This window comes from Cupressus sempervirens, chromosome 4, assembly GCF_028749045.1.
Source record: "Cupressus sempervirens isolate cs-2001-9-10 chromosome 4, ASM2874904v1, whole genome shotgun sequence".
In the NCBI taxonomy this organism is placed as follows: Eukaryota; Viridiplantae; Streptophyta; class Pinopsida; order Cupressales; family Cupressaceae; genus Cupressus; species Cupressus sempervirens.
Window position 1 is genome coordinate 825,967,837 of NC_143121.1, and position 13,119 is coordinate 825,980,955.

Consider the following 13,119-nt stretch of genomic DNA (forward strand, 5'->3'; position numbering starts at 1 on the left):
CAGGCCAATCCCATCTATTTGTTATTTCAAATGAAATTTCTCAACACAGTTTGTGAAATATATGTGAAGGCATAGAACAAGATAAAAATTCTAATGGCTACCAAATTCCAGTAAGATGTGTGCCAATCAAGAAAAAGAAAAAAATCCAACGAGTTTTTTCTTTTTTCCTTGTAAATAGTTTATTTTTACACAATAATCAATGTATTAAATCATTAATATGTATTGACTAACAAATGTAAAATGTGGAAACTCAGCTTTAAATAGAAAAATTCAAACAAGACCCAAGCTAGAGGATAATACCTTATTTTTTTCTATACTCATCATATCAGCATATAGCATATAGGCTACTAAAAGTAGGAATCAATTATGATTGTAAGAAGACTAAATAATAATTATATCCCAGGGTATTTTGGAAGCAAGCTAGATCATGATAAGAGCAAATATTTTCTCAAACAAAGATCTAGTTATAGGTTTGTCCAGTCCAAGACAAGCATCTACGAATTAACTAGAGGCATAGTAGAAATGCAGTTATATATGCTTGTTACATAATTAAGACTATTAATATATATGTTATTTTCAAGGTCCTATGGCAGCTAATAGCCCTTTAAAGCACTACTTGAATCAAACCAAACTAAAAAAATGTTACTTTACCTTGAGATAGTTATATCAATACTTTGGCATGTGATATCAATAAGTCCATCATAATAATCACTAAGGCTGCAACAATCTATCCATATATGTCGTGAATTTGGCTTTATTTGAATTCCATCAACATCAGGCCCTTAGCCACCTTTAAATTCTAAATTGTTTATAATGATATGTTCACACTCTTTTAACTGTAAGCCCTTGCCTACCAGCTTTATTCGATGCCCACGTCCATCAATTGTCTTGTATGAGGAAACTCTCAAATAAGACAAAAGATTAATTGTTCTTGACACTTCAAAAACAATCCACAGAGGTTCCTTTTGTCTACAACCTTCACGAAGGGTTCCAGGGCCACTATCTATCCAACTAACAAGCATTTTGTCAAACATATATTATAGCCTCAATATTTTATTTCCATATGCAATAAAATTTTGATATTGTAATGTTCAAAAGACTTCACTTACAATCATTGGGTGCATGTAAAATCGTGCTGGTTGACTAAAATTGGTGAAAACATTTTGAGGCTATATTTACACTTGCCCCAAAGCAATCTTTGCTAATCTATGAATTTATCATTTACAAACCAATGAATCCTAAAATAGAAATTCACAATATTTTGTTTTTCTGGCACATTGGACCATCAAACTATTGGACTTTCAGCAAATAACAAAATCTTTCATGTACAAATGCTAAAAAATTCATGTTTTATCTATTTAATAATGGGTGAAATAAGATGAACAGAAATATGTGGAGATGTTGGAACCTAAGAATTGGCAATTTAGAAAATTTAAGACATGCATTACTTATAATAGTTTACATTGAAACATCTTGTCATCAAGAAAACATTTGTTGATAAAAATACACATGCTTCCTTCATATTTTCAGGCTGAAATTGTTTTTAGCATGCAATTTTTACGACTAAAAAATAAAATAAAGATCTAAAAGCTACTAAAAAGTCTACAAGGATTTAGATTATGGTAGAAAAGATATATCACCAAAGGTCCAAAACAAATCCATAAACTTAGCACATCTTAACACTCCTTACCATTAAGGCCCACTTATTTGGCACTCCAACTACCTCATCTCCCAAAGTATTCTCATACAAAAAACTAACATGGCTCACTCTTGCTCAATAACAAGGTTATAGTGTGGTTAGGAGTGTGGACTAATAAAAGGGTTGCAAGTCAATCTAGTCCAAAACCATTCATTTCTCCCATAACATGGTTAGAGCCTAGATTTGAATATTTTTTGATACAAAGGCTCTAGTTCAATCTAGCAAAATGGATAGGCTTGCTTGACAAAAAGCATGCACCTCAGGTTAATCCAATAGCATAATTAGAGTTCAAATTAAACCAAAATAAGAGCATGACCCACTAATAGAGTTAAATCCCAGCTTAATAACAACACCTGTCTTGAGGAAGAAAGCATCAGTGGCTCAAAGACAAAAATATTAAGATCCAACTTCAAGATATAGTAAGACAGTAGTAGAATATAGCAATCATTCATAATACTAAGGTGTTTGTACAAGTTGAATACCCTTTAATAATAGTCAACAACATTAAATAAGTAAGAGCTCAATTTTTGTAGCCATAATCAGAAAAAACAAGCATTTATTCCAATCCATTAAGAATTTTTTGCATTCAGTAGCGTGCAAGAACAATTAAATGGCATACTCTTCAATCAAATCAAGTAGATAGATGGACATAAATTAGAATCTTAGTTTGTTGATATCATTGTCTCATTGGCTAGCATCTGAAGTTATCTTAAATGGAATGTCTTTTGTTCTCACATCACATTTGGAGCTTTAGTTATACAAAGTTATTCTTTCATATTTGATGTTGGTCTTAATGTAGTTAGAATGTCAATAGCTTCATACTAGGATACAACAAAGAAAAAGTAGGAGCAATTTTATGAGAGGCAAGGACATAATTGATAAATTTTATGAACCAGAATAGCATTAACAAATAACAGATATATCAAAAACACCATAACACCAGAGATATCCTGGGAAAGCCCTCCTACTTGAGGGAAAATCCCATCCAGACCAAACAATACTCCTTTATTAAATAATAATAATAATGAGTCTCAGTACAAAGCTCACAAATTTCCAAGCATTCATGCACAAATAGATTACACTCTTTTTACAATATTAGACTATCTAAAACTTCAAGAACAGCACACCTCAAGAATGTTGCATACTGTAAACTTTAATGGCAAGTACTGATGCTACACACATCATGATAATCCCTGCAGTAAAAACAATAAACTCTTGAAATATGAAATCTGTAGGACTCTCAAAGCAACCTTCAGAATTAGCAGAACTCTTCTTATAGCAACCATCAACACGGTTGTCAGAGCAAGAGCTATCATACCCAAAATTATTGATTCCAAAAACTTCCAATCAAACAAGAACCGATCAGAATTCCATTAAACATGGCAGAAGAATCGACAACCCTTTTCCTACATGTTGAATCATAAACAACCACCCTTAAACATCACAAACTAAGAGAAAATTAAGCTTGGGAAAAAAAAGTCAACTTTGACTATTTAACACTTTTAGTCTAGGAATCAAGTTTAATGTTTGATGTTTAAACCATCTGATCATAAACAATAAATTAAGGCACTCTTTCTGAATAGACACAGTGGCAAAAAAAAAAACATTGTGGCACATCTGAAGACAACACTTATCGATAACTAGTGATATTGAAGACCTATCGAATTCTTTAAATACCAACAAGACTCTTCGAATGCACAAAGCCACAACTTTAATGGTTAATAGATAGGAAACGCTACACAAGATGTAGCATATTAAAATACATGGCACGAAGAAGAAAAAAAATGAAACTAGAGATCATTGCAATGAACACTATCGACGAATGAAGGACTATGATGACGTAAATGCTTGAGAGATGAATAGAAACAGATGTCAGAAGAAAATGACAAGAGTCATGCGATGATGACCACTTAATCTTTTAGTAGTTATACAATGATGAAGCATGTATTCCAAATAGTCATGCATGAAAGGTCACCTCAGAGCTCATCGAACACACACACATAAGACCTATAGTCCATTGCTAAGAGCTCTTTAATGACTTCAAGAGGCATAACTCTACTTAAAGAATATAGTTCAGAATTGGAGAATCTTCACAGTCTCAGAATGCTTGATCATGAGAAGAAACCAAACATCACTGAAAAGAGACATTGCTACCATACAACTAGTATGTTGATGAAGTCATTGCAGGTATGAAAAATGTCTACTACAACTACAAACTCTAACAATAAGTTTATATAATGTAGTTTACTAAGCAACCAATATAAGCCATTGGATTGAATTGAAACCTAGATGGTAAAATATGGGGTTGATAAGTTATATTATCATGCTAGCTAGGCTCAAGCCCAAAAAAAAGTGTGACAGCGGAACTAATTCTACTTGAAGTACAATATTATAACACCTGAGAAAGCCAAAAAATTAGACAAAAGCAATATGTAAATGGTATTGCATAATGTAGGAGGATTGCAAATAGATGATCTACTCACAAGAATGATCATCAGAATGAAATTTTGAAGGTATAAAACCTAGGGTTTTACAATTTAGCATGCTAGCTAGGCTGAAACGGAAATAAAAGTGTAACTACACCAATTACTTGTGTCCAATGTACAATTATCACAAGATACGAGAAGCCCAAACAGCTTAAAAGTGAAATTATCATAGGTAGCTCATGATGTAGGTAGATTGGAAGGTTTTGATTCAAGTTGGAGGTTTCATTTGCAGTTCATTCAATTGTGGTAGAATTGCAAAAGTGTGAGCTCTGAGAAATCCTTATAACTTATATAGGTAGATTGACAATGCTTGGAATACTCCAAAGCATAATCATTCAACCAAAAATGAGAAGGCATAAATTAAGATTTTATAATAAGTGGCGCTGTAGCTAACATGGCCTTAATAAGTGCAAAAAAATTCAGTTGTGCTCAAGGTATTTAACATAAGATACACAAAATCCCAAATGCCCCAAAACCAACATTATCACAACGAGAAATAGAATATTAATGTGGGCAGATTGGTAGGGTTCTGGATAATTCTCCAAATTGATCATCAGATTAAACCCTACATGGTACGAACCGGACCTTTAAATGCTCAATCGATATATTGATCAGGGTTCAACCTTGAATATTCTGTATTTGAACCATTTAATGTGTCCAAAGTTACAATAATACAAGATCTGAGAAACTCAAAAGATAGAAATCTATAATTATATAATAACATTAATTTTATCGCACCCGATGTACAATATAAAATTCGAGTCTAAGAAACTCAAATGCCCAGTAACTAGAATTGCCCATAGTAAATTCAATCATACTCGAATCACATTACATTAAACCCAAACGAACAAAACTAAAACCATCTCAAATAGAAATTCAGTTGCATCCAAGATGTGTTTTTCTTTTCTCATAAGTGTGATTCAAAACCTTTTTCTTTTCTTCAACTCTTTATCATCACACTTAGTATGATCTAAAACTATTTTCCATTTCTTATAGCACTCTATTATTCTAATGGTAGATCCCTGAACACTAGTAGCTTGTCAATTGCCCAATATAATGATATCAAATATTTACAATCTATAATATTTATCCTTCCTATTTCCAAATTAGATTGAGTTGGTATTTCTTTAAATCAATAGTGATTTGTACACTTCAACAGCATTAACAACTCAATTGCTTCAACCCAAGAATCAAGCAACCAACAACATAACATTTTTAGACTCTACCTTTCTTTTTCTAATTGAGATTCTTGTGTAGCTTTTCTTCAAAGGATAGACTAATCAAAATTTTCGTGTCAATTGCAACTGGCTAGCCTGAGAGACAGGGCTGAATCTAATCCCTTGTGAATTACTATGGCTGGTAAACAATCTTTTGGAAGCTAAAGCCTAGCCAGAATTTTACTTCAGCAAGTAGCAATATTTTCTTAGTTTAAAAAATGTCTCCTACAAAAACCTTAATTATTATTCAGCAAGAACTAATATGCTACATCATGAAAAGGGAAAAGATAGTTAACTTATTATAATAAATGCTTTTGATTAGAGGTAAAATAGATTTTGGAGGGGCCCGAAACCTTTAATAAGAGACCACAACAGGTCCAGGTTAAAGAAGAAAACATTAAAACATTAATAAACAACAATGAAACAACTATTCATCAGGCAAGGTCCACCATTAAGAACCAAAGGCCTTAAAAGATTAGCAAGAATACAAATGCCCACCTCAAAACAATGGTTAAACTTCCATCTGCCAAAAGATGCTAAACCTTTTAATAACTAGAACAATTAGTTTTGAATTGCCCCCCAAAACCTTAATCTTGCCTAAAACAATATCTCTATTTGTGAAAATCCTAGAATCCTTGCGACACTATCTAGAACAAAATAGAGCCAAGCCATGTGAGCACACCTAGGAGAGGAGTATAGACAAAAAGAGGACCAACCTTTAAAGGCGACCTCCTCTATGTAAAGTTGTAAACTAATATCATTAAATCTGAGAAACCCAAATCAACAAAAACAAAAACTACCACAAAAGGAAATTCGATTGCGTCAAATGTACATAAGTATAGAAACATGGTGTACCCAACTGATGAAAAAGTAGAAATATCTCAAAACTAACCCAAGCAACTTAAATTGAAGCAAAAACATATCTTACCAGCTAAAGAAGTGACATGGTAGAGAGATCCATGCAAGCCACCAACAGAGAATCTACCAAAACCTTCAGCCTGACTTGCCAAGGCCCTCAAATTTGAATCCACATGAGCATATGATACACACTTGCCCATTTTTCCTCCTGCACCCCTCACAAATCCTCCTCCTCCAAATGGACCAACTAAACCTAGAAAACAAGTGCCTAAAACCCTTCCGTTAGGCATCAATCTTCTACGAAATGTGGGTGCATATCCCTATGTTTCTAAATGCCAATATGTCTTGCAAATTGGTGTAATCTCTGCAAGGGTTTTAGAGGGCAATAGGACCCAGATCGGCTTGCTTGTTTAACATTTGTGCTAGGCAATTCACATCTACATTCAAACACCATTTTCTTCCTGCTATTAGTGTTAGTTCATGTGGCTTTGTGGGATGCTGTTGGGCGTCGATTGTAACCCACACAAAATAAAACTTTTTTGATTTTAACATAACAAGCCCATGTTGGTTGAAATTTTGACCAACATGGGCATGGATTTAAAAAAGAAGAAGATATTTTTCCTTGCCTATTCTAACCAATTTGACACCATTTTAATAGATGGTAAAAAATTTTGGTCTACAAATGGGGTCAAATGTACTAGTGACAAGGCTCTTCTATGATGTATTCATCCAATCATCTGATACCCATTCTCATTTGATCATCATTTGTCTCTCTTGTGCTATCTATTGAGCTTCTTGATCTTGACATTGAATTATTTCCTTAGGAAAATTCTTACACCATGCTTCGACAGATTGGAGATTTTATGTTTTGTTGTCATCTTTGGTTTTTATCCTTCAGTTGGTCATGTTTGGTTAGTCTTCTGGTGTGATTTTTGTGATCCTCATATGTTGATTGTTGTGTAAATCCATACTTGTTTTAATTTTTTTAAAAAAATCTTAGCTTATATTTATCCTTGTTCCAAGGATCTTGAGGTGGGGCATTACAAGATAATTCCCAAATATGATTCCTCTTATAACAAAAATTAGATTAGCAAGACCTGAAAGAGAAAGGGTACCAATTCTAAATTTGAATTGTAATAAGAATGCAATATAAGAAAATACACTCTTTGACCTATGTGTGATAATGTGTATGCAAATTTGAATTAATTGATAGAATAATATAAATCTAGATGCTAAGTGTACACAATCAACCTAATTAAAAAAAATATATGAGATAAAAGATATGAAATAAACTAAAGTATGAGAGACTCCCCTTGAAACACACATTAGAATATGTATTTTACCTCCAATAAGTGCATATCCAAGCCTATTTCCAAATATTTGATTATGGATTCTTGAATAAAATGACAAAATCAAAAAAATCTCGAAACTAATTTTTTGGAAAAGCAACAGGGTTAAATTCGACCTGGTTGTAACTTGACTAGTTAGGTTTTTGCGAGGTCATCGTGTACTAGAGGCATTATAACAAAGTCAAACCAACCTCTCCAGAAAGCTCTCAGGGGGTTATTTCTAGATCTGTAATTGCAATACCACTATCCTGCTCCTCCACATAAAAAATGAAGGGTTTTTATTGTTTGGAAGGCTTGCCTTGGTCAAGCCCTAGATTGAGGAATCAACCTTGAAATGATAAATATAAATGTAAATGACTAAAACAAGATAAATTTTAGGATTCAACTTGCTTATAAAACCCTTGTCAGTAAGGATTTTTCCTTGTAAAGTGTTAAAGACCTTGAATTCGATATGTGAATGTAGGGTATCTCCACAATTCACAATGGATCTACCATAATCCCATCATGGTGCCATGGATGCAACTGTGAATCAATGTATAAGATGATGGAATGCTTCAATATATATCCCCTCCCTTTATGGCCAGTAATGTGCTAGATCTCAAAGAGGAAATGCCCACAAAGCATCCTTCAATGCTTGTTAAATCCCCTCTTTCTTGGATGCTTAAAAAAGGCTATGAATGATTGAAATCCTTGAATGGAAACTATAAAGGAAGAATTTTGGCTCTTCTAGAAGTATGTTATGAGATGATCTTATGAAAATGAATCCTCAAAATCTCCTTATATACGAATTTTAAGGCAGGAAAACAATACAAGCTGACTAGAGAGTGAGAGTTACCTAACTAAACCCCATGGATTTTTAGGCTCTAGGCCATGCATTCTCTAAGTCAAGGTCAACCTGGGTCAACCAAGTCCAAAGAAGGGGACAAGAGAACCTCAAAAAGTTCTAGTGGAGGGCATAAGATCCCAGGAAGAAGGTGGAAGGAAATATGGAAAAAGAGAGCACCATGCATAGGTCCATCCATGGTCTAGGAAGTCATTATGGAATGAGTGTTAAAAAGTCTTAAAAGGAAAGTGCATCCATTTTAAGACAATACAATTGTTATGTGGAGTCTAATCAGACTCAGAGGTTAAATCTTTCCCACTTCTTTCAATACAATTTCCCCTCATAATTCTTCTATGGGAGTTAGGGGATAACACACCCATGATAGGGGTCCAGGGCCATCACTTGAGGAAGAGTTATGTTGATAGGAATCTTATCGAGAAATAATTAAGACAAACAATGATGGAATATTGAATGACTTAATTTTTTATCAGTATATTAAAAGGATTTTATTGATTTTATTGATGATGATTATTCATGAAGATATGATGAAGATGACACCTTTTGATGTGTATAGGAGAAGGTAATTTGATTAGCTAGAAGTTAGTAAAGAACATGAAGTATCTTATCAGTAAACTAAGAATCTTATTGGAAGACCTTAGTCTTATTGATAACCCAGAGCATAAATCTTATCAATATAAAGGAAGACTTATCAGAGACAAGAAAGACTTGTCAGTGAGAAAATAATAGTTGATGAAGATTTGAGGTGTGATTCGAAAGTTTGAATTAATATTGAAAATGGTGAATTATATTAGACAATTATATGGATGAGTCGTAAGGAAAAAGGTGATGACACAAAGATTGAGGAAATATGATTAAGGAGGATTCTTCAAGAAGTTTCTACAAAGGTCAAAATGACTTATGAATTAGAAGGATGACACGACAAAGATTTGTTATGTTTGATTTGGATTGTTGGATCTAGGTTTAGGGTTTGTAATTAAAGATTTTTTGCTTAAGGAGAAGACAAGAATATGATTGTTGTCATAGTTGAATATTGTGGCTAAGTGTTGTTGCGAAGGAAAATGGAGGAAAGAAGGAAGTTGCAATCAAAGAGGAAGACATAGAATCAAGTAAGGATCAGAATAGAGGATCAAATATGGTATGTTGATATTAAAGAAATTTATTGGATCTAATTAAGTAGAGTTAGTGCCAACTACAAATCATTTATTAGTTTTTACTTTCTAACAATTGTGAAAATAAATCCCTTAATCGGGTCAGCCTAATAGGTTTATTGTAAATCCTTTAATAGGGTGGCATTCTCAAAAGAGTGTCTAAAATCCTCTAACTATGTTAGTCCTAGTAGGGTATAAGACTTTAATAGGTCTTTAGGGAAATCCCTTAACCAAGTAACATTTGACAGTGCTTTTTAACCCTTAACTCTGTAGGCTCCTAACCGAGCATATTGTAGAAGAGTACAAATATTTGTGGGCATCATTCTCACATTGTGGTTCTCACCTTCTTATTATTGTTGTGTAAATGTTTTATGTGTTGCATGGTTGATTTAAGGTTTATTCTACCGATAATGCTTGAGCAAAGAAACACTCCCTCATCTTTTGACGTCTTTGCAATGAATAAACAAAAGTCAAGAGAGCCTGGCAATAAGAAATTATTTATGTCAACTCACTTTATGCAATTTGTCCACTTACAATCCAAGACACATAAATGCTCTAAAGCTTTTTTAATCTTTCTTCCCATACCCCCAAAAACATCTTTACGATATCTCTTACAAACTTCAAATTTCCCTCACATTCCTTGCGCACCTTATCTTTATGCGTGGGTTGTCCCCTTTTGATTTGCCTCATGCCAATTGTTTTACTTCTTTAATTCTATTTTCATTTTATTTCAACCTCTTTTTTGCTAGAGTCGACTTAGATATGAATCTTCACTTAATGAATACAACAACAAAATTTAATGTTAAATAAAAATTATTCGATAAAACTAAAAGGATGAGTTTTTTTTTTTTTTTCCCATTTTTATCGTTGTTTTAATTTTTTAATTATTATTATTTTTAAAAATTTAAAATTTCTAAGTAATTATAATCTTTTAAATTATTATTTTATTACTAAAGTTCAATTTTCAATTATGATTTTTTAAAAGAATTATTATTAATTCAATTTTTGTTTAGTCTTACTTTGCATTTAATGTTTTCTTGTTAAGTTAATTTTCTAATTTCATTTTATATGATATGTTTAATTGCTTAAAAGAACTTCTATAAAGGCTATATAATTTGCTATGTTATAATTCTAAAATATTAAAATTTAACAATCAAACTAAATTATTTTAAAATGTAATCATTAAATTTAAAATATAATATTCTTATGATTTTTTTCAATATTGTTTGCCTAAAATACTCTTATATTTCTAAATTATGAAACACTTACAAGAATTTGTAAAATTGATTTTTTCCAATGTTCTTTTATTCTTTAATTTTGCATTTTTAACGTGTCTAAAATAATCTAACAAAATTGTTGAGTAAATTTTGCACCTACTTTATCTACTTTCCAAGAAAATCTCTTCTTTCTTTGATTTTACATGTTTAATCCTCTCTAAAATAATCTAACAAAATTGTAGAATAATGTACTTCATCTGCTTGTTGTGTCAAGTGTTCTTTGTGCTTTCTTCACAAACATCAATTAAATATCTATTTTATGTATTTTAAAAAATAAAAGAATATGTTGTATTGTACTCTAGTTTATTTTAATCACAAATTTTATTATTGTAAATAATAATTAATATCATTTATTTGTTGTCCTTTTAATTTTCACATTTCAATATCAAATATATGAAAATTATATATATGTTATGGATATTTGTTATTTAAATTTTATATTTTTTTATTAATTAAAATAAAAAATGTAAAAACACGCTTTACATATAAATTAGCATTAGAATTAATTATTATTCTTATTTTTTCATAATTAAAAATTATATATTTAACCTAGTTCAACCTATCAACAATAAAGAATTATTTAATTAATTTATTGTAAATATACTTATCAATCAAAACTATAGCTAATTATGCAACTAAAGGCAAGTACTTAGCCACTATGTGCTAAGTACTATTTTGATACTTTTTGAATTTTATACTTGAACTAGTGATTTATTTAAAAAAAAAATTTCATTGTCAAACTATTACATTTCATATAAGGTGTTTAACTTTACAATTTTTAGAAAATAGTTTTCTACAATTTGATTGGTGAACTCATTTACCTCTTATATTGGTCCGATATGATGATTTAAAACTAACACATTTTAACACTACTTTTGAATGGAAGTGAGTTGATTTAGATTTTCATATTTTAATATTGTATTTTCTTATAATTTAATTTTTGTCATTCAAAAATACAAAAAATTGATTTATATTATTTAATTATTCAAGAAACATTCTTTTATATTATTATTATGAAAATATTACTATTTTTCGTGTTATAATTTTTTTAATATTATATCAATAATTATATTTATAAATAATTTTTAAAACATACTATAATAAATTTATTAAATTAAAATTAGATTTATATGAAAACTAAAGACCAGTACTATGTGGCATTTGTCACTACTTGTTCTTGAGTACTATAAGAACCACTTTTTATTAAATAGTAGTTAAAAAAAATATTTGGATTAATTAGAATATATTATTTTTTTGTATTCTATTTTAAAAATTAAAAATTAAATATTTTTGATAGGTAATAAGCCTATTTATTATTATTTGTTGTGATTAGTTATTATTATGTGTAGCAAATTGACTCTTACCTTTTAAAATTTTAATACTATAAATACTTTATTTTTAATTTTTGCTAAAAAAGTCAATAGGTCTTTAGAGCACAAATTTCCTACATCATCACTCCTTACATGAAGTCGTAATAATTTATAACTTATTAAATTAGTAAATAGATTTAAAAACTGAAGGAGAATTTATGTAATAAAACTTATGATAAAAGTTTAATTAAATGAAATGAGTATGTAATATTAAAATTAAAAAGTAGAAACAATTAATATAAAACTAATGTATAACAGTATTCAAAATATTTATATAGTTTTTATATAACACTAAAAATTTCTTATAGGACATTTGAAACATTTTTTTATAGAATGATTGTAATACATGTATTTAATATGAAATATTGAAAGATTTAGTTATATAGAAAACTTATATAGTTTTAGGAGAAGAGAAAATAAAATCTTAAAGTAAAATGTTTTTTTCTATAAAAATTTAAGGTTTACATATATTTTTATATACATATATATATCCTAGAATATTAGCTCATAATACATGTAGTGTTTCCTAGAAATCTGCTCATATAAGACTTAAATGTATTAGCCAATCAAACTACAATAAAATAGTTTAAATATTTTATACAATAAAAACTAAATTGAAATTCAAAATAATAATGGTCAGTTGCAATAGTATATTGCCTACGACAAAATGTGAAGCGAAGCAAATCACAGTTGCAAATTTTTCATTATTAATTTTTTAGTTAAGAGTGATTTTTTTTTTTTTTTTTGGAAAAGTGGACTAGCCACTGAATATATTTTATTAAAAAAATCTGATTCAAAAAATGTTCAATTGGGAAAGAATCAGTAAGAAAATCCAACATTGTCACAATATATACATGTTTAAAACATCGAT

At 30.3% G+C, this 13,119-nt stretch overlaps 1 pseudogene; it reads right to left on the minus strand.

Moving 5' to 3' along the window:
• Positions 1 to 647: 647 nt before the first annotated feature.
• On the minus strand, positions 648 to 6,550 carry LOC149563930 (putative pectate lyase 21; annotated as a pseudogene).
• Positions 6,551 to 13,119: the final 6,569 nt, after the last annotated feature.